This window comes from Pongo abelii, chromosome 15 (assembly GCF_028885655.2).
Source record: "Pongo abelii isolate AG06213 chromosome 15, NHGRI_mPonAbe1-v2.0_pri, whole genome shotgun sequence".
Classification (NCBI taxonomy): domain Eukaryota; kingdom Metazoa; phylum Chordata; class Mammalia; order Primates; family Hominidae; genus Pongo; species Pongo abelii.
Window position 1 is genome coordinate 85,407,720 of NC_072000.2, and position 23,005 is coordinate 85,430,724.

The 23,005-nt window shown below is 40.7% G+C and overlaps 1 long non-coding RNA gene across 2 annotated transcripts in view; it reads right to left on the minus strand.

Moving 5' to 3' along the window:
- Positions 1-22,296, minus strand: part of LOC129049796 (uncharacterized) — a 63,831-nt gene extending 41,535 nt beyond the window's left edge. For both annotated transcript variants that reach the window (XR_008513127.2, XR_008513128.2), the window contains exons 1-3: positions 21,060-22,296; positions 16,079-16,267; positions 4,829-4,921 (exon numbers count right to left, since the gene is read on the minus strand). This is a non-coding gene — a long non-coding RNA (uncharacterized LOC129049796). The remainder of the gene's footprint in view (positions 1-4,828; positions 4,922-16,078; positions 16,268-21,059) is intronic.
- Positions 22,297-23,005: the final 709 nt, after the last annotated feature.

Here is a 23,005-nt window from a genome sequence, read left to right on the forward strand (position 1 = left end):
CTTTAGTGATGATTTGTGAGATTTTGGTGCAGCCACCACCCAAGCAGTATACACTGCACCATATTTGTAGTCTTTTTTCCCTTGCCCCCCTCCTACTCTTCTCCTCCAAGTCCCCAAAGTCCATTGTATCACTCTCATTCCTCTGCGTCCTCACAGCTCGGCTCCCACGTATCAGTGAGAACATATGATGTTTGATTTTCCATTCCTGAGTCACATCATTTAGAATAATAGTCTCCAATTTCATCCAGGTTACTGCAAGTGCTGTTAATTCATTCCTTTTTATGGCTGTGTAGTATTCCATCATATATATGTACCAGTTTCTTTATTCACTAGTTGGTTGATGGGCTTTTGGTTTGGTTCCACAATTTTGCAAGTTTGAATTGCGCTTAAGCCAGTGAGTTTTAAAGTGCTTATCTTGTAGCAACATCTGGTAAGCTGAACACTAAGAAAGTGAAACCCGTGTATAATTTATTCCATTGGGCAGCATAATCGTATTTTGTCAGAATATTTGTTTCCCATAAATGCATAGCTACAAGTTGCATAAGGAAAATTAAGCAACTAATTGTTGTTCTTCATATGAATTTAGTAAGTAAAAAGCTTTCAACAGAATAGAGAAAAAGTGCTTTGTATAAGCAACTTCAAATCTGTCACCCTCAATCATTTAGTATAATTTTGAAATTTCTCCTGGAAATTTAGAAATATTTTGGAGTATTCTGTTTCATTTGTTGAAGTATTTTAGATGGGGAGGGCTTAAGAAGGTAATAGCCATCATTATTTAACAACACACAATTAAAAGTCTATATATATATATATATATATCAGTCCTATGCCTGTTAGTCTTAAAAAACAATAACATGGTTCTTTGTAATCAATTCTGGGGGGATTCAAGTCATGAAGCACTATAGAAATAGCTCCATGGTATGGAAACCATGTAATGATGTATTAATAATTCACCATAATGGGATTTTTATTCTCTATTTTATTTATTTATTTTTTGAGACAGAGTCTCACTCTGTGGCCCAGGCTGGAGTGCAGTGGTGCCATCTCTGCCCACTGCAGCCTCGACTTTCCTTGCTCAAGTGATCCTCTCACCTCAGCCTCCCAAGTATCTGGGAATACAGGTGCACACCACCACTCCTGGCTAATTTTTGTAGAGACAGGGTTTCACCATGTTGCCCTGGGTGCAAGTGATCTGCCTGCCTCAGCCTACCAAAATGCTGGAGTACAGGCATGAGCCACCCCGCCCAGCCTGTAATGGGATTTTTTAAATTTTATATTATTTTAATTGGAAAAATCATATTAGATTTACACAGTACAATGTGATGTTTTGATCTATGTATACATGGGAAGTGGTTAAATCAAGCTAATAAACATATTCATCACTTCACTTACTTGACATTTTTTGTGTTGATACATTTGAAACTTACCCTCTTACTTATTTTGAAATATACAATGCTTTATCATTGACTATAGTTACCCTGCTGTGCAAGAGATAGCAAAACTTATTTCTCCTGCCTAGCTGAAACTTTGTACCCTTTGACTAGTAACTCCCCATTCCCGCTTCCTCTGCCCTTTTCCCCCTAGCCTCTGGTAACCATCATTCTAGTCTCTACTTGTATCAATTCAAGTTTTTTCAGATTCCACATATAAGTGAGATCATGTACTATTTGTCTTTCTGTTCCTGGCTTATTTCACTTAGCATAATGTCTTCTAGATTTACCCATGTTGTCTCAAATGACAGGATTTTGCTCTTTTTTAAGCCTGAACAGTATTTCATTGTGTAAAGATTAAAGATAGCAAGTGTTGGTGAGGATACAGAGAAAAAGGAATACTAGTACACTGTTGGTAGGAATGTAAATCAGTACAGTCATTATGGAAAATAGTATGGAGGTTCCTCAAAAAACTAAAAACAAAACTACCATATCATCCAGTAATCCCATTTCTGGAATATATTGGAAGGACTTGATATCAGCATGTCAAAGGGGTATCTGCACTCCTATGTTCATTGCAGCATTATTTACAATAATGAGGTTTAAACACAGAATTCTAGTCATTAGGAAATTTGCTATCAAGGCTGGGCGCAGTGGTTCACGCCTGTAATCCCAGCACTTTGGGAGGCTGAGGCAGGCAGATCACTTGAGGTCAGGAGTTCGAGACCAGCCTGGCCAACATGGTAAAACCCCCGTCTCTACTAAAAATACAAAAAATTAGCCAAGCATGGTAGCACATGCCTATAATTCCACCTACTCAGGGGGCTGAGGCACAAGAATAGCCTTGAATCTGGGAGGCAGAGGTTTCAGTGAGCCGAGATCATGCCACTGCACTCTAGCCTGGGTGACAGAGTGAGACTCCATCTGAATAAAAATAAAAATAATAAAAAATAAAAAGAAATTTGCTGTCAAGAGCAGCACTATCTGCCTATTGGAAGGGAAATATTTTGACAAAAATCTCTTCATAACTTATTCCTTCCTGTGACTCCATTTTCTCTTTCACCATAAACACTGCAATTTAAAGATTGACCTCAAGGGCAGCTGCAAAAAGTCCAAGCCTCAATTCTCTAGGAGAATTTTCAAGCTGCTCAGCAAGAGCTATATTAAAGAAATGAGGTAAAAGTTTGAGAAAAACAAGACTAATACCACCTCTGTTTCTTTTTAGCAAATCCCAGGTTTAAATTTTATTACATTCCATTTCAGTTCCCCTGACATCATATGAAAAAGACTTCTGGAATGATAGAGGACAAATGGAGACACTTACAGACTAGATACTGACACATGATTTGTAGATCTGTGGGAATATGGGACTCCTATGATTTGTTATTAACAACAAAGAGAACCATTTCACACTATTTGCTCTCAAATATTTTTCTGATTTCTCAAAGTGTTCTTCAAGCACTCTGACAGGAAAGAAACTAGGGGAAGTATTAATAGCTTCAGCAAATGTTGGAGAAATGAGATTCCCTGAGCAATCAATGCCATGGTCTGGATGAAAGAGGAGATGCCTGACCTCATACCTGTTTTCATCATCTGCAGGCCAACTCTGGTGAAAAGGAAAGAGTGAGCACACACCTTTGGCACTCAGAGGTCTTCCCAGACATCCAAGTTGCTACTTGATTTCATTTTAATTAGAACAGTTGAGCCACTCATGGGAGCAATACTTGGAGAAAATTAAAGTATTTTCTCCTGCTTCTTTAACTATTTGCCCATCCAGCCTCTTTGGTACCCATAAATTCTCTTCAAACCCTCTCACCCTGCAGCCACGCCCTGTATTACATCTGGAAGAACTTCAACCTACACCAACCCCTCCATCTTATCCTAATCCCAATATACTTTGTCCAACCTATTCCATTCTGTCCCTGTCCAACTCCTAAAAAGTGTACTGTAGTTTCTATGCCCCCATTGCCACCATCAAAAGGGGGAAAAGGGCCAGTGATGGTTGATGCTGCATCTAGGATATACTGAGAAACTTTTTAACAATCATCATCATAGATAGGATATGAAAAAGAGAACAGGTGCAGAGTATAGTGGTAGGAAAGTTTGAGTGATTCAGGATTAGAGATGGTAATTACACAGAATGAGAAAGAAACCTGTGGCTGGTGCTGCTTTTCATCCGTCCCAGTCAGCTGAAAAGGAAATGTAGGGGCTAAGAATTTCATACTTACATAGCTAACTCTTAGAGCAATTGCTTAGTATTATCCACGAGTTCTAGAGAAAGGTTCTATAACTTTTTGGTAAGTTAACAACAACAACAACAAAATCAGTGGTTGAAAGAAATGTCCAGAAACATCTAATTCACTTATTTTCTTAAGTTTTTGTTGAACAAACCTTCTCAAATATGCCTAAGGCAATCTTCACCTTTGTCTTACGCAAAGTACTTTTATGTACATCTCTTAAGAAGTCTTCAGATCTCCAGCTGCGTGCTGGGAGAACCACTCCTCTCTTCAAAGCTCAGATGGAAATGCAGTAGAAATACCATTTGACCCAGCCATCCCATTACTGGGTATATACCCAAAGGACTGTAAATCATGCTGCTATAAAGACACATGCACACGTATGTTTATTGCGGCATTATTCACAATAGCAAAGACTTGGAACCAACCCAAATGTCCAACAATGATAGACTGGATTAAGAAAATGTGGCACATATACACCATGGAATACTATGCAGCCATAAAAAATGATGAGTTCATGTCCTTTGTAGGGACATGGATGAAATTGGAAATCATCATTCTCAGTAAACTATCGCAAGAACAAAAAACCAAACACCGCATATTCTCACTCATAGGTGGGAATTGAACAATGAGAACACATGGACACAGGAAGGGGAACATCACACTCTGGGGACTGTTGTGGGGTGGGGGAAGGGGGTAGGGATAGCATTGGGAGATATACCTAATGCTAGATGACGAGTTAGTGGGTGCAGCACACCAGCATGGCACATGTATACACCTGTAACCAACCTGCACATTGCGCACATGTACCCTAAAACCTGAAGTATAAAAATAATAAATAAAATAAATAAATAAAGAAGTCTTAAATTAAATAACAATTAATTGAAAAACGAAGCTCAATTCATTCATTTATTCCAAATCTGAGCACAGAGAGACACCAGCAGGCTGGAAAATCAGTAGATTGTCTAATATTGGTCTTAATTCCACAGAGATGTTTGGAAACGTCTTTTGAAAAGTCTGCTGAGAACCTGATTACTGTTTCTATGATTCTGTCTTTTCAGTTACAAAGTCCTCTGAGAGCTGCCAACAAAAGGTTAAATTGAAACTTGTAAGTTGAATGACTTATCAGCCACTGATTTGACTGGGTGTGGTGGCTCCTACCTGTAATCCCGGCACTTTAGAAGGCTGCAGCGGGCAGATTGCTTGAATCCAGGAGTTCGAGACCAGCCTAGGCAACACGGCAAAACCCCATTTCTAAAAAAATAAAAATAAAAATAAAAAGCCAGGTGTAGTGGCACTCACATGTAGTCCCAACTACTACGGAGGCTGAGGCAGAAGGGGAGGCAGAGATTGCAGTGAGCCAAGAAGGCGCCACTGCACTCCAGCCTGGGCAACAAAGCAAGACCCTGTCTCTAAAAAAAAAAAAAACCACCATTGATTTGTTTCCTTGTAACCTACATTTCCTCTGATTGTGCTTGCTCTAAATAAACTAAGAAGGAAGGAGGATGAAATGGAGAAACTGGTATTAGCGATACATATGGAAATATTTTTTAAGGGAAGAATCATTGTCAACTTTTGTTGCTAATAAAATTATTGATAAATAAGACTAATGATGATAGTTCTATGGTCAGTAAAATGATACTGAATGCCTCTGTTAGGGGGAAGTTTAATGAAAGGGAAAATCAAGTTTTCAGGTCAGCTTCTTCAACAGAAATGGGTCATACAATCCATCATCAAAAAGGTCTTGTAAATTCTAAGGTGGCAAGCAAAACTGTAACTTAAACATTAAAAACTTTTTATAGCTAGTCAGTCTAACTGGATTAGAGTATTTTTATGTTATGTGTATATAATATACCTGGTGTGATTATTGTAGACATTGATGCCCATTTCCTAGTAAATGGAGTATAGATTTTCCTCTTTGAGTTATTATAAAATAATAAAGTTCCTGTATTTGGATTCTCCTTTTTTATTGGTACCCCCAATCAGCACACAAACTTTTTTCTCATGTTTAGAAAAAAATAATCTTGCCTTGATTTCACTCTCCCCCCATTATTTCTTTGGCACCTTTGCAACAAAACTAGAAAAAAAAATGGGGTTATCTTTACTCACTTTTCCCGTTCTCTGTTAAACCAACTGTAACTAGTTTTTCAATCCCATAGCTCAAGGAAAGTGATCTTGTTAAGGGCATCTGTGAATCCATATGGCTAAATCTAATGGTCAGTTTTCAGGTCTTATCTTACTTATCAGCAATACTTGATCCAATTGTTCACTCGCTCCTCATTGACATCCTTTCTTCCCTTGGCTTTGAGGACACCACAGTATCCTGGCTTTCTATTTACCTCACTGACCACTCCTTCTCAATGGCCTTTGCTGCTTTTTTCTCTTTGCATCAACCTCCTAAAATAGAACCTCCTAAAATAAAACCTCTGGGATTGAGTCCTTGGCCCTCTTTTGCCTTTTCTGTCAACACTTACTCCCTAGGTGATCTCATGCAACCACAAGACTTTGAATGCTATCTACATGCAATGCTTCCCAAATGTCTTATCTCCAGACCAGACCTTTCTCCAAACTCTAGGCTTATATATCCATCTGCCTCCTCACCAGCTCCACTTTAATATCTAACAGGAATCTCAAAATTAACATGTCTAAAACCAAACCCCTAATCTTCTACTCCAAAACCCACTTCGTCTACTGCCTTCTCCATCTTGGTCAATGGCAATACATCCTTCAAAGTGCTCAGACAAAAAATCTTGAAGTCTTCCTTGTTTCTTCTCTTTCTCTCACACTCCACATCCAAACTACCAACAAATCTTTTTGGCTTAACCTTCAATATATATTTAGAATATGGCCCCTTCTTACACAAGCACTGCCATTATCCTGGTCTGGATTACCACCATCTCTTTTCTTTGGATTACTAAATAGTCTCCATTGTTCTCCTGTCCCCCTACAATCTATTCAAGGGGTTGACAAACTACTCCCCAGTGGCCAAATTAGGTTCACTGCTTGCTTTTGTACATCCTAAAAGCTAAGAATTATTTTATATTTTTAAACCAGTTCGAAAAAAATCAAAATAAAAAATCTTTTGAGGGACATGACAATTATATAAAACTCAAATTTCAGTGCTCATAAATAAAGTTTCAATGGAACACAACCACACTCATTCATTTACATATTGTGCATGGCTACTTTTGTGCTACAATCGTTGAGTAGTTGTGACGGAAACTGTATCGCCCACAGAGCCTAATGGCTCTGGCCCTTTATAGAACAGTTTGCCAACCTCTAGTGTATTCTCAACAGATCAGTTACAGTGGTTCTTTTAAAACTTAGGTCAGATCAGGTCATTCCTCTGCTCTCCAGTTCTCTCATATCAAAAGTCAAAGTTGGCCGGGCATGGTGGCTCACGCCTGCTGTCCCAGCACTTTGGGAGGTCAAGGCAGGCAGATCACTTGAGGTCAGCAGATCTACACCAGCCTGGCCAACATGGCAAAACGCCATCTCTACTAAAAGTACAAAAATTAACTGGACATGATGGTGGGCGCCTGTAGTCCCAGCTACTCAGGAGGCTGACACAGAGGAATCTCTTGAACACAGGAGGCAAAGGTTGCAGTGAGCCGAGATCATACAACTGCACTCCAGCCTGAGTGACAAAGCGAGACTCGGAAAGTGGGAAGCAGTTGCAGAAATAAACGTCTTAATGACTAAAAAAAAAAAAAAAAAAAAAAAAGCCAAAGTCTTTAAACAAGACCCATATGATCTGGTCCAAGTTGCCTCTCTTTTTTTTTTTTATCTCCTACACATCTTTTCCCTGTTGACCTCTTGCTGCTCTGCCTTCCTGCTCTTCCTTGGTCATACCTACGAACTTCCCAACCAGACCCATGACATTGGCTCATCACTGTCTGGAATGCTTTTCTCCTGGATAGCTGTATGGATAAATCCCTCACTCCCATCAAGCCTTTGTTCAAATGGCACCTTTTAGTGAGGCCTGTCCTGACCACCCTAACTTAAATTTGTTACTTGTTCCATGCTGTATTCCTGGTCCTCTCAAGAATTTTCCTCTTTTTTTCTACTGTACTTATCACTTTTTTTCTACTGTACCTCTATTTTCCTCTTTTTTTCTACTGTACTTATCACTTCCTAATATACTAGTTTATTTATCATGTTATAATAAACGTAATGGGACATAAGCTCCACAGTGGCAGACATTTTTGTCAGTTTTATTCACTGGTGCATCCCAAGAACCTAGAACAATCCCTGGCACATAGTAGGTGCTCAATAAATATGTGCTGGATTTGAATTGAATTTCTGATATATTATTTTTCATGTCTATGAAATGTTTAATTGATGCTGAGCCCTTAAAAATGTATCTTCCCCCAAACCAAACATCATATGTTCTCACTTATAAGTGGGAGCTAAGCTATGAGGGTGAAAGGCATATAATGATATAATGAACTTTGGGGACTCAGGGGGAAGGGTTGGGAGGTGGGTGAGGGATTAAAGAGTACACACCAGGTACAGTATACACTGCTTGAGTGACGGGTACACAAAGATCTCAGAAATCACCACTAAACAACTTTTCCATGCAACCAAACACTACCTGTTCCCCAAAAACTACTGAAATTTAAAAAAATGTATCCTCTCAAATATAATAGCTTATTCCCGGTAGAGCATGAACATTTGACAATTTTCTGTTTTATGTTATAGTCGTCCTCTGTAGTTAAAAATTAGACATGGCCTTATATAAATTCTTACAGATTATAAAAAAAGAGTCCACTATCCATCATTTTCTCTGTAAGAAGCCTATTCGTTGAGTCCTCTATCTTACAGTAAGGAAGCACTTGTGGTTACAAGCTAAAAACTCCTGCAATTCAGTAAAACTCAGTCTCAACTTCCCATTTAAAAGCCCAGAGAATTAGTCATCTACATGCAAGAAAGTGTTTGAATTGAGCATTTGTTTGACTAGTTATTCATTTATTGAGTACCTTCTGCAAGCAGAGCATATCCATCAGAATTTTTTTTTTAACTGTGCCCCAGACTTTAAAAAAACTTTGAATCTAGAGAGGAAGATATATGTGTCACCGCCATATAAAAATTATTGCAGTTTCTGAATGTTACTATAGAGCAGTGTTACTCGATAGAAATCAATCCTAAGCAAAAAGAACAAAGCTGGAGGCATCTCACTACCTGACTTCAAATTATACTGCAGGTCTATTATTACCAAAACAGCATGGTACATACATAGACACATAGATCAATGGAACAAAATAGAGAATCCAGAAATAAAGCCACATACCCACAATCCAACTTATCTTCAATAATGCTAACAAGAAGTTACAGTGGGCAGAGGACTCTCTTTTCAATAATTGGTGCAGGAAAAATTGGATAACCACATGCAGAAGAATGAAACTTGACCCCTATCTCTCAACCTATAAAAAAATTAACTCAAGAAGGATTAAAGACTTAAACATAAAACCTGAAACCATAAAAATCCTAGAAGAACACCTAAGAAAAACTCTTCTAGATATTGGCCTACGCAAAGAATTCATGACTAAGACGTCAAAAGCAAATGTAACAAAAACAGAAAAATGAAACTTAATTAAACTAAAAAGCTTCTGCACAACAAAAGAAATAATCAACAGAGTAAACAGTCAACAGAAAGGGAGAAAATATTTGCAAACTATACATCCAGCAAAGAACTGATACCCAGAACCTACAAGGAAAAACTTAATAAGAAAAAAAGCACTTGTATTACAAAACAAAAACCCCTGCCATTCACTAAAACTCAGTGTCAACTTTCCATTTAAAAGCTCAGAGGTCACTCACATGCAAGAAAAACTGTTAAATTAAGCTTTTTTTCTTTTTTCTTTTTTCTTTTTCTTTTTTTTTTTTTTTTTTTTTTTTTTGAGACAAGGACTCATTCTGTCACCCACTGCAACCTCCACCTCCCAAGTTTAAGCAATCCTCCCACCTCAACCTCCTGAGTAGCTGGGACTACAGGAGAACTCCATCATGCCCGGCTAATTTTTTGTACTTTTTTGTAGAACGGGGTTTTGCCATGTTGCCCAGGCTGGTCTCAGAACTCCTCGACTCAAGCAATCTGTCCGCAGCAGCCTCTCAAAGTGCTGGAATTACCGGCATGAGCCACCACAGCCTGCCTGAATTGAGCTTTTGTTTGGCTCAATTCAATAAGAAAAAAACAAATAACTCCATTTAAAAGTGGGCAAAGGATGGCCAGACACGGTGGCTCACGCCTGTAATCCCAGCACTTTGGGAGGCCGAGGCAAGTGGATCACCTGAGGTCAGGAGTTCGAGACCAGCCTCGCCAATATGGTGAAACCCCGTCTCTACTAAAAATACAAAATTAGCCGGGCGTGATGGTGCACACCTGTAATCCCAGCTACTCCGGAGGCTGAGGCAGGAGAATCTCTTAGAACCTGGGAGGTGGAGATTGCAGTGAGCCAAGATCACACCACTGCACTCCAACCTGGGCAACAAAGGAAGACTCTGTCTCGAAAAAAAAAAAAAAAAAAAAAGTGGGCAAAGGACATAAACAATGAACAGACATTTCTTCAGACATACAAGCAGCCAACGAACATGAAAAATGTTCAACATCACTAATCATCCGAGAAATGCAAATTAAAGCCACAATGAGATACCATCTCATGCCAGTCATAATGGCTATTAATTAAAAAATCAAAAAACAGCTGATGTTGCCAAGGATGTGGAGAAAAACAAACGCTTATATACTGTTGGTGGGAATACAGAAAAAGTATGGAGATGTCTCAAAGAACTAAAAGTAAAACTACCATTTGACCCACCAATCCCACCGAGTACCTACTCAAAGGAATAGAAATCGTTCTATCAAAAAGATGCCTGCACTCTGTGTTTATCACAGCACTATTCACAATAGCGAAGGCATGGAATCACCCTAACTGTCCATCAACAAATGACTGGAGAAAGAACATATGGTATACATACATCATGGAATACTATGCGGCCCTAAAAAAGAATAAAAGCAGGTCTTTTGCAGCAATATGGATGGAGCTGGAGGCTACCATCCTAAGTGAAATAACTCAGAAACAGAAAGTCAAATATTACATGTTCTCACTTATAAGTGGGAGATAAACAAGGGGTACACCTGGACATATAGAGGGAAATAATAGATACAGGGGAGAGTCGGAGGGGGCAAAGGTCAAAAATTACCTATTGGGTACAATGTTCAGTATTCAGGTGATGGGTAGGCTAGAAGTGCAAACCCCACCATTATACAATATAGCCATGTAACAAAACTGCACATGTACCTCCTGAATCCATAAGAATAGAAAAAATTAAGGTTAAAAGAAAAAAGTGAAAGTTGTTTTAATAATATACTTTAACCCATTATTACAAAATGATATCATTTTGAACTGAAATCAATATGAAAATTATTAATGAGATATTTTACATTCTCTTTTCTTCTTGCTCAGTCTTGAAAATTCAGTATATACTTAAAACACATGGCAATTTGGAAACTAAATTTTCTTCAGAAATACCTTAGCCACATTCAAAGTTTGTAAAATGTCCACTTGAAAAAAAAAGACTTACAAACCCAAATTACTCTAAACAGACTTAAAAGTTTTTCATAACTGAATTGTTTTTTTTTAAACTTGAAATTCAATTCATAAAAATGAAGTAAAATTGAAAATTCAGTTTCTCAGTCTCACTACCCACATTTCAAATGTGCCATAGCCACACATAGCTCATGGCTACCATAGTGAATAGCACAAGTTTAGAGCAGGGACTGTCAAATATTTTCTGTAATGGGCTAAAGAGTAAATATTTTGGCCTGGTGCAGTGGCTCACACCTGTAATCCCAGCACTTTGGGAGGCCTAGGAGGGCGGATTGCCTGAGCTCAGGAGTTCGCCACCAGCCTGGGCAACACAGTGAAACCCTGTCTCTACTAAAAAATACAAACAAAATTAGCTGGGCATGATGGCATGTGTCTGTAGTCCCAGCTACTTGGGAGGCTGAGGCAGGAGAAATGCTTGAACCTGGGAGGCAGAGGTTGCAGTGACCCCGTGCCACTGCACTCCAGCCTGGGTGACAGAGTGAGACTCCATCTCAAAAAAAAAAAAAAAGTAAATATTTTAGGCTTTGCAAGCCATAGATGTCCCTGCACTAGAGGATTCCGCTTGAGGGATCAAAGAAATCTTTAAGAAGGTCACTTCTAAGCTGGGATTTTAAAGATTAGTAGGATTTCAAATGTATAAATATAGGAGGGTACAGGAAAGAGCATTCCATACAGAGGCCTAAGCATGAACAAAATGACAGAGGTGTGAAGGCTGTGGTACTGCTCGGAAAAGGAATCAGCATACAGGATGAGAGGGCTGGAAGGAGGGAAGGCAATGTGCTAGTTACTCTCCCTGTAATTGACCCAATTACAGGCATTCTCCAACTTTTCTGCCCTGCAGGGACTGACCACTATAGACTGCATCATGCATGCTCTTTTGTCCTCTGTGTTCCAATGGGTTTGGCCACAGGGGCTCTGGCTTGAGATCACAGTACAAGGGCAGAGATATGTGGGCATTTATCCCCGGTTCCCTCCCTGCTTCTTGACTGCTACGGCAGTGTTAGCTCCATAGTTATAGCTCCTGTCTTCTGTGACTCCAAGTTCCCTCTGGGGTTCAGTATCATCCCCTGTTTCTTCTGTCCTTTCAGCCTTAGGACTGGTAACAACTTTGCTGTGGCTAATTCCTAAGTGTTTCACCATCCCTGATTGGTTCCTCTCACCCCACCCACCTCTTTGTAAATAGTCTGTAAATTCTCCTCAGTTAAACTCTTTGAGGAGACCATTTGTTTTCTGCCAGCCTTTTCACTGACTCAGATAGACTGAAGCTGCATCATCCAGGATCTTACATGACAGGCTATCAAGTTTGACCTGTGTTCAGTAGACAGTACAGAGCATCAAGGCTCTTAGCACAGAGTTGTGTGGGTTGTGCACTGCACAACTATGTATGGAAGCCCTGGCTCTTAATAAAGAGAGAGACAGAGGGAGAGAGGGAGAGAGAGAGATGATTAAAGAAAATAAAAAGGAGGAGGGCTTGGGAGGCAGTTCAAGGAGAGAATCAGCATAACCATGTCATCAGTAGCTGAGAGTATGTCATAGGCACACAGTGCCAGCTCTGGGAAGAGTACGAGTGGTCTGGTCCATTTTAGAGACTATCAAAGCTACTTAGCTCTGAGTTAAATAGATAATATTCTGTCCTATGTTCCAGAGCCACTCTTTGCAGCAACCAGTGCCCATTCACTGCAGGGTCCTCCATGACTTCTGGCTTAGAAGCCAGTTGTAGCTCAAAGTTCTTCAGCAAACATTTTCCCACTTTATCATTTTCTAATATTAGTGTGCTGGTTCTGGAAAGCAGATAACCAAGTATAAGGAAGACCACACATTTCCTTCAAGATATCAAACCCAAGTCCTTTGTAAAGTAGTATCTTATAGCAGTGCTCCCCAAATTTGTTCACATCGTGGCATTCTGAGAATATAATCATATTGCACACACACTAGGTAAATGAACAAGGGTACTCTCAGCCAGAGGTGACAAGTACAGAGGCTCTGGCTTCCCCAGACCTTGGACAGCTTCCTCAAGGCACACTTGCAACACACTTGAGACTTAGAGCTCAAGGTGTGAAGTTCTGCCTTAGAGCTCCAACTCCATCTGCACAAGAGTCTCATCCTCGTGGGACTCTCTCATGAACTATCAGTGACCTCAGGCAAGCCCTGGTCCCCCTTTAACATTTGACCCAAAGCCGTTGTGGTGGCTCATGCCTGTAATCCTAATGCTTTGGAAGGCTGAGATTGGAGGACCACTTGAGGCCAGGAGTTCAAGGACCAGCCTGAACAAAACAGTAACACCCTATCTCTATAAAAAAAAATTAATTAATTTAAGAATTAGCCAGGTGTGGTGGCATGCCCCTGTAGTCCCAGATATTCAGGAGGCTAAGGCAGGAGGATCACTTGAGCCCAAGAGTTTGAGGCTGCAGTGAGCCACGATTGTGCCGCTCCACTCCAGCCTGGGCCACAAAGGGAGACCCCCATATCTTTAAAAAAAATTTAACAACCATTTGACCCAATTACGGGCATATAACTCCTCTCTGATTCTCCGAAGTCATAGGTAGGGTCACAGCTAGCCCATATTGAACCTTTGCACAAATTAGAAAAAGGTACCCTTGCCCTGGATGGACATTGCCAAGCACCAGGGTACAACAGCCACCAGCCATGATTAAGAATATTCAAAAACTCATGGGATTATAGAATAAAGAGGAAGTGACACCACTCAATACTTGGTCTTACAAAATGCCCTTAGTCATGCTTGGGGCATTGGGGCCCACATCAAGGCTGCCTCCTTATCTTGCTGGGAACCTTTCTAGCTCTCCTGCGAGTCACTCTGTCCTCATGACTCTTTAGCTGGGAAAGTGACTGTCCCGTCCTATTGTGATATGTTTCCAACCCCCAGTGTTGTACTGGGAGACTTAATATCTGTCTTGGTGATACACAATATCTTATGGAAGTTTGACCAGTTTTGTGATTTCTCTCTTGAAATTTCTACTCTTACTTCTGCACCTGGGCCACCATCAGCCAGTAGCCAGGTTAATCCCATTAATCCAACAGCACAACCCACTAACCATAATGTATAGTATCAGTGCCCTTATCAATGTCAATCCCTTGCCTTCAAAGGCTGGCAATAGAGAAGACTAGAAGGAGAAGACTAGAAGTTCAAGTTTTAAAGTTTAGGCACCCTTCTCTTTATGGAGTGTATAGCTTCTTGGCCAACCTGAATCTAGTCTTGATTTTATTAGTAAATCAACAGATCATTTTAGTTTTTACTTTGTGTAAAGTAAGCATAAGAGGTTCTCCCATGAGTCAAATACACATGTCTTCACACTAGGATTGAAGCTATTAACATGAATATTGACCAGTTACATGTTTTATTTACATACATCCATGTTCTCCCTTGTGACCTAGATAAGTCCAGTTGTTGGGCAGCTGAGCTCTGCAGTAATGGCCCAAAATGGACAGAGCAGACTCATCCTCAAAGTCAAAACATGGCAAAGGGACGAACCTTTCTTTCAAATATGAGGAAGGTTAACATGACCTAAAAACAAAGTTCTTCTGTTCTTTGCCAGATAGAAATGACCTTTCTGTGAAGAATTTAAAAAAAAAAAAAAAGAATCTTAATGAAATACACCTGCGTCATTAGGCGCTTATTACAGACACTTAGTAAGTCTGTTAGGTCAGTGAGTGAGGCCAAGAACCTGCCAAACTGAAGGGTCATTGTCAACCAGTGGAACAAAACAAATGGAGAAGAAGGAGGAGGAAAGATAAGTAGTTTTGATCTGAGACATGCGGCACAGACTCCTTGCTAGAGCTGCTTGAAAACCTATCTTTCTCCCTTTTCCTTTTGCCAGAGACTTAGGGCCCACTCGACATATTCACAGTTGGCTGATGCCACACTCTAAATCCTTACCTGAGGAGCAGTGTCTCCCTCTACAGGCAGCACAGCTGAAACACAAGAAAGGCCTCTCTCCATAGCAGTGCCTCTATAACTGACATGTCCCTGTACCTCGCAGCCAGCACATTGTGATAATGACTCATTGCTCCGCTGCTGATTCACAGACCACCGCCAGGCAATGTGTGGGCCTGGAACTTGGTCATGCTTCTTTACCTTTTTGCATTGATCTCTAACATAAGTAACATGTCATACCCATCCATGTGAGTATGGCCCCAGCACAACCAGAAAACACCAACTAATGGAATTTTCCACATTTTATGTGACCCAGCAGCACCTTCTTGTTTTAGTTAAAACTCTCTAATATTGCTTGTCCCATTTGATGATCGTTAAATTGGAAAGTGGTAGGCCAAGTGCAGTGGCTCACACCTGTAATCCCAGCACTTTGGGAGGCTAAGGTGGGTGGATCACCTGAGGTCAGGATTTTGAAACCAGCCTGGCCAACACGGTGAAACCTCGTCTCTACTAAAAATTTAAAAGTTAGCTGGGCATGGTGGCGTACACCTGTAGTCCCAGCTACTCAGAAGGCTGAGGCAGGAGGATCACTTGAACCAAGGAGGCAGAGGTTGCAGTGACCCGAGATTGTGCCACTGCACTCTAGCCTGGGTGACAGAGTGAGATTCTGTCTCAAAAACATTTTTTTTATTTTAAAAATTAAAAAAGTAAAAAGTTGGAAAGTGGTAGATTGTACCACCTCCCTGCCCTCACACCATTATAAACTACTCAGAGGATTGAAAACAAGCTTCCCTTTTCAAAAAGGATAGGGCAATCTGATTTCAAGTCACCTGTGAACAGTCAAGGAGCAGAAATAAATGTAAGGAAAGAAACACACCAGATAGAAATGATTCTTGCAGCCTATTAACTTACATGTTTCATCAGACTTCCCAGGACAGTCTCTCCCTCGATTTCTTATAAGAATTCCTTAGATGAAGCCAGAACCAATGATTTAGCCTCCCTTTGACACCACTCTTCTTGTCCTGTATCTGTATACCGACCTCCTTTGCCCAACTGTTGTTAAATCCAAAGCAACGTTATTCCAGGAAGTGCTGTCACCACCTGTGAGAGTAGGCAGACATGAAGAGTTGCTCAACATCTGCTTTGCTGGATAGCTTTCTTCATTTATGAAAGCTCAAAGGCAGAATTCAAAGTTCATAGGTGGAAGAACTTAGTGCTGGCCAGCATCATCGTGCACTCCCCAGGCCACATGGAGGAGCATGAAGTGTTTGTAAATTGTTAGGTCTCTATTAAAGAACGTTATGTGTTTAAATACAGGGTTGAAGACGATACAAACTTATAGGTGAATTAAATTTAAAAGACAAAATGTTGACAAACTTCTTCTTCAACTAAAATAATGTAACATTTATTCTCTTCTCATCACATAAATAAGAAGCAAGCTGCATATTAAAAATACATATATATGAGACCAGGCACAGTGGTTCACAGAGGTCTGTCATCTCAGTGCTTTGGGAGGCCAAGGTGGAAGGATCACTTGAGGCCAGGAGTTCGAGACCAGCCTGGACAACATAGGGTGATCCCATCTCTACAAAACATAAAAAAATATGAATTGTTCAAACATGTAAGTAAATGAGATCATGTTTAGGCAATGGGGCTCATGCTGATAGCTATCAAGAAATCACAGAAGTAATTAACTTGGAAAAAACATCAATGATCAATTATAAATGTGACCATGCCTGATTTTATCATTCATGTTATCTTTTTCACACTTTTCATACTTGCAAAACAAAGTCATGATTAGCTCTCTTATAACAAACACCAGCATGTATACTCACCAAGCCCATTTTCCCTACATCCTGGACACACACCTACATACTCATTCCCCAGCTTCCCTTTCAAGGAATGTCACATCCAGCCCTTAAGACTTCTAACACAATCCTCTTGTGCTTTCCGTCTCCATATCTGCCAGACAGATGCAAAGGATCCCAGAGAGAGGGAAAAAGAGTATCTGAAGCTGCAGGGAAAAATAAATCACTAGATGAAAGAAGCCTGTGTCTCTGAATTACTGTGTGGAGAAGAGCCATCCATACCAACCAGCATTGTCCTGTGACATGCAGAAGAAGCAGACCTTTGTTGAGTTAAGCCACTGAAATCTTGAAGTTAAAGAAACATTACTTAAGTTTACCTTCCTGAACTAATTCACAGTCTTACACTGTATTCTTTCCTTTTACTTCAGAAATTGAGCAACTATGGACAAGTTTATTTATTTTTTCCACAGTTAGAGCATACTTTAGCTCTTTGTCAATGTTACTTGACTTTCTTCTGTGTCAAAACAACGTGACAGCAGATAAATAAGACAGAACTGTGCAATCATCTTTAACACAGTCCTTTAGGCAATCATGCTATCTCACAGTGCTAAAATGGAATAAAATACATAAAACCCAAATATTATATCATTGAGAGAAATTTTTTAAATAGTCTTAGATTCCTTCTTTTTAATAATTCCTTGATGGCCGGGTGAGGTGGCACACACCTGTAATCCCAACACTTTAGGAGGCCAAGGCAGGTGGATCTCTTGAGGCCAGGAGTTAGAGATCAGTGTGGCCAACTTGCTGAAACCCTGTCTCTACTAAAGATGCAAAAATTAACCCGGCATGGTCATGCGAGGCTGTAATCTCAGCTATTTGGGAGGCTGAGGTGGGAGAATGGCTTGAACCCGGGAGGCAGATGTTGCAGTGAGTCGAGATTGTGCCACTGCACTCCAGCCTGGACGACAGAGCAAGACTCTGTCTCAAAACAACAACAACAACAAAATAATAATAATTATAATTCTACGACAGCCATTTCATGAAAAAATAGAATTTATCTTCCTGTAATACACATTACTGTCAATAAACATTCCCAAATTACACAGGAAATCGCTGTTAATGCCTAATGATAAGAAAAGAAAAGAAAGAAACCTTCAAAACACTTTTTTCTTAAAAGAAATAATTCTGACATTTTTGACACCTGTATTAATGCTATCTAACTAATAAAATTATGAGAATTACCTGGACTAGTTCGGGCACGATGGCCCACGCCTATAATCCCAGCACTTTGGGAGGCCAAAGCTGGTGGATCACCTGAGGTCAGGAGACCAGCCTGGCCAACAGGGTGAAACCTCGTCTCTACTAAAAATACAAAAATATAAAATTAGCAGGGTGTGGTGGCACACGCCTGTAGTCCCAGCTACTCAGGATGCTGAGACAGGAGAATCACATAAACCCGGGAGGCGGAGGTTGCCATGAGCCGAGGTTGCATTACTGCACTCACTCCAACCTGGGCAAGATAGAGTGAGACTCCTTCTCAAGCAAAAAAAAAAAAAAAAAGAATTACCTGGACTAAATCAATGAATATAAGTGAAAATGCATAAAGAATATATATAAGAATGCATAAAGAATATATATAAGAAATGCATAAAGAATATATATATATAAGTAAAATGCACTGTCTTTGTCATCTTAGATTTCCACCAGTGCAAGGTAAAAAAACAAAAATGAAATAAGCAAAGCGTGCATTTTCCAAGTAGAATCAACTTGGGTTAGGAGGGTAATAATAGTGGCATCAACAAAAAACATTTTTGGCATCATTATTTTATTCTTTGAGTTTTTGCTTTATCTTTATATGTAAGGAAGTTTTATTGGGCCATCCCTCTGAAGAGAGACAACTAAACTGAAATAAAAGCTTAAAGATGTCTTCATTTCTTTAAAGGATCCTGGTATATTGTTATTACTATGTGTCTGTGGTTTTACATATAGGTTTCCATCCATGTTCCTGGCTCATAACTCCAATAGCTCTTGGTATAATGCTGGAGCACTTTAGGGCTCAGAAGCAGGCCTGAGAAAACAGAATGTCTCTCTGCTCCCCTCCTGCCCTCCTTGCACCTGCTCCTTTTTCTCCCCAGGTGAGGAATCTTCCTTGTTTTTCTATATTGGCACTGGCCATAAAGGAATTCTCTGACCTAACTTGTCTGATTGTGGGACGTAAGACCCTCATTTCAGAAGTGATCTTGCCCCATACCCTAAAAGAAGGAGTCCTACACAGAGGGGCCAAAAGGAATCTGAATAGACAGGCCTTACAGGGTTTCCCCTCTCAGTCTGTGAGTATTAGACCATACTCTTTTTGTCCAATCACATCTCTACACAGTTGTCAGTCATGCCTATTCAATGATGTTCCCATGAAAGGCTCAAGCAAGAGACCAAGGTTCACAGAGTTTCTGGATAGCTGAACACATGGAGGTTCCTAAAGGGTGGCATATCCTGGGAGGTCATGGAAGCTCCGTGCCCCTTCTCCCCTACCTTGCCTTTGCCTCTCTTCGTCTGTATCATTTCTAACATCTTTTATAACAAACCAGTAAACATAAGTGTTTCCCTGGGTTATTTGACTCACTCCAGCAAATTAATTGAACCCAAAGAGGGACTTATGAAAACCCCAACTTGAAGCTCATTGGTCAGAAATTCTGGAGGCCTGGAGTTGCAACTGACATGTGAAGTAGGGGCAGTCTTGTGGGAATGAATCCTCAACATGTGGGATCTGATGCTATCTCCAGGTAAACTGCGACAGAATTGTAGAACTTGTTGCTTGCTTAGTGGCAGGAAGAACACCTCCACCCCAATTTGGTCACAGACATCTTCTGTGTTGATTGTTGTTGAGAGAGAGAATAGAAAAAGCACTTTGAGTTTGAGTGTGGTTTTTTTCCCACAGAAGTCCTTATTGTCTACAATTCATGAAGTAATTTAATGTTGTTATGCATTATATTTGTTCCACTTTCCTTTAAAACTTACCATTCTAATTTTTCTCTCACAGTCAATATTTTGACCTATTCATGCTTACCAATTTCTTTGTTTTCCTTTTCTTCTTTCATCCTCTTTTGAATTTCCATAATCTTTTTTCTAAAGTTTATTGTTTACTAGGTCTTTCTGCCTGGCTAGGACTTGTAAATAATAAACACTTTCAGTTTTTATTTTAAAATATCTATTTCATCCTGACTGAAATAATATTTTTAGCTGGGTCTAGGTTCCTAGATTGAATTATTTCCCCTTAGTACTCTGAATACACTAACAAGGTCTTTATCCTCGTTTTTAATGAGGAACGTGCTCTTAATGGGTAAGTAGACATCTCCGAAGTCAGACTGGGTCCAACTTGACTCCACCACTCACTTGCTGTGTGACTTTAGGCAAAGTCTACAATCTTTCTGTACCTCACTTTTCCTATCTGTAAAATGGGGAGAAATCTAAAGCGTAGTGCATTGGGTTATTTAAAGATTCATACATGTGTAGTGTCTGAGACATAAAAAGCATTTGGCATTATTCCTATTTACTTGCTCAAGATGAGAGGCCTTCTTGCGTTTGAATTGTTGTGTTACATTGCTCCCAGAAACATCTTGATTAGATGATTTTTCCCAGAAAAATAACAGATGCAGTCAATAAGTGCTGCTTCCATCGAGATACCAAAATATCCCGTAAACCAACATACTCTGAGCAGATCTTCGCAGTGAAAACATTGAGTCCACAGAGCGGCCACACAGACACGAGGCTGAAGAGGAATGAAGCTGGGAACCCTGCGCGGGGTGAGTGCCAGGACTAGTTCCAGGCCCAGAACGTTTCCTAGGGAAGGGGTGAGTAAAGTGACAGTGGGGCAGCCCACTCTCCTCACGTATTTCTGGGATTCCAGCTATAAGAGATCCTATGACCCCCACAGACAGTTGAATTGGCAGGGGGATCTGCCCAGGGAGTAGGTAGAGACAGAGCTCCAGGTTGCAGGGAGCCCAGGGGGTTTTGTGTGCATGGCAGCTGCAGAGGAAGGTGGCTATAGGCGCCTATCCCTCAAGGCTCCCCATCTGACCTCAACTTACCAGTGGACCAAGAGAGAGCAGGGCTGTCCTTCCTGCGGGACTGGGGCGCATATGTTCTGCGGGACCCCCTGCACGCAGCCCCTCCCAAAGCCCCTGCCTGGTTGTTCCTGCTTGAGTGTGTGCACCATGCCGCCTCCGCTGCCCAGCCTGAGTTCTTGCTAGCGACCCCGCCTGAATGCTTTCCAGGCAGCTTGGGAGCACTTCGGATCCCCCAACACAGCAGGTGTCTGACCCCGAGGGGCCGAAAGACAGAGCCCAATGCCCCAGGGTTGCAGCACAGAGCTCAGGGGTGCCCAGCTGCGATCTGTGGCTGGTGCGCAAGCGCGGGGGAGGAGCCTCCACTCTCAGAACGCTGAGAGGAGTGAGAAGCAGTTCGTGGGCCAGCGCGGGATGAGACTTGCCTCTCTCAGGGCCTTTCAGGGAAGGGTGCGGCCTGTCTGCAAGCCTTAGCCTCTGCCGGAGAGAGCCCCCACAGCTCCGAACACCTAACAGAGGAAATGTAAGTGCAGCTCCAGTGATTGGAGGGGGCTCCTCTAAGGGCCAGGAGAGGACTTGGCAAAAGGATCATCTCTCTCTCCCCTGAACTATGGAGCATGGCTGCGAATACAAAATAGCCAAAGAGCCAGCGCTGAGTAAGAGCCTGCCGGCCATTACTCTTAAGCGCCATCTACTGGTTTGCAGCCGAAATCACAATTTCAAAAATATTCTGCCAGTATAGAGCGCCTGTAAAACCCAGAGCAAGAATCTAGCCACAAAGATCCCATACAGAGCCTTGGCCCTCTGAAAGTATCTAGAAATGAAGCCAATTGACTATACTCAACATATACCACAGTTAAGCCTTCAAGGTAAATGAATAATATAAAAACGAGAAGACAAAGGAACACCAGCCCTCTCAAAAGAGCCAGCACAAGAACTCTAGCAATTCAAAACGTCAAACAGGCACACTGGCCTCCCAGCAAGGACTGAAATGTCTGGAATGACAGACATAGAATTCAGAATCTGGATGCCAAAAAAGCTCATCAAGATTCAAGAGAAAGTAGAAACCCAATCCAAGGAATCCAGTAAAAATGACCCAAAAATTAAAAGACAAAATAGCCATTTTTAAAAAGAACCAAACTGAACTGGAGTTAAAAAATTCACTACAAAATTTTCACAATAGTGTTGGAAGCACTGACAGAGGAATAGATCAAGCTGTGGAATCTCAGAGCTCAAAAACTGATTCTTCAAAGCAACTCAATCAGACAAAAATAAAGAAAAAAATTTTTAAAAATACAAATCTTCAGAGAAGTATGGCATAATATATGACTCACTGGCATTCCTAAGAGAGAAGGAGAGAGAGTAAGCAGCTTGGAAAACATATTTGAGGACACAGTTTGTGGAAAGTTTCCCAATCTCGCTAGAGAGGTTGAGATGCAAATTCAAGAAATACAGAGAACCCCTGTGAGATACAAGATGAACATCCCTAACACATGCTATCATATTCACCAAGGTCAGCGTTAAAGAAAATATCTTAAAGGCAGCTAGAGAAAAGAGTCAGGTCACTTACAAAGGGAATCCCATCACGCTAGCAGTGGACCTCTCAGCAGAAACATCACAAGCCAGATAAAACTGGGGACCTATTTTTATCATCCATAAACAAAAGAAATTCTAACCATGAATTTCATATCCTGCCAAACTAAGCTTCAGGAGCAAAAGAGAAATAAAATTATTTCCAGACAAGCAAATGCTAAAGGAATGCATTAGCACTAGACTAGCCTTACAAGAAGTCGTAGGGAGTGGTAACCATGGAAATGAAAGAACAACACATGCTACCACAAAATCACACTTAAGCATATAACCCAAAGACACTATAAAGCCACTACACAATCAAGTCTACAAAACACCCAGCTAACAACACAATGACAGGATCAAAATCTAACATATCAGCACTAACCTTGAATGTAAAT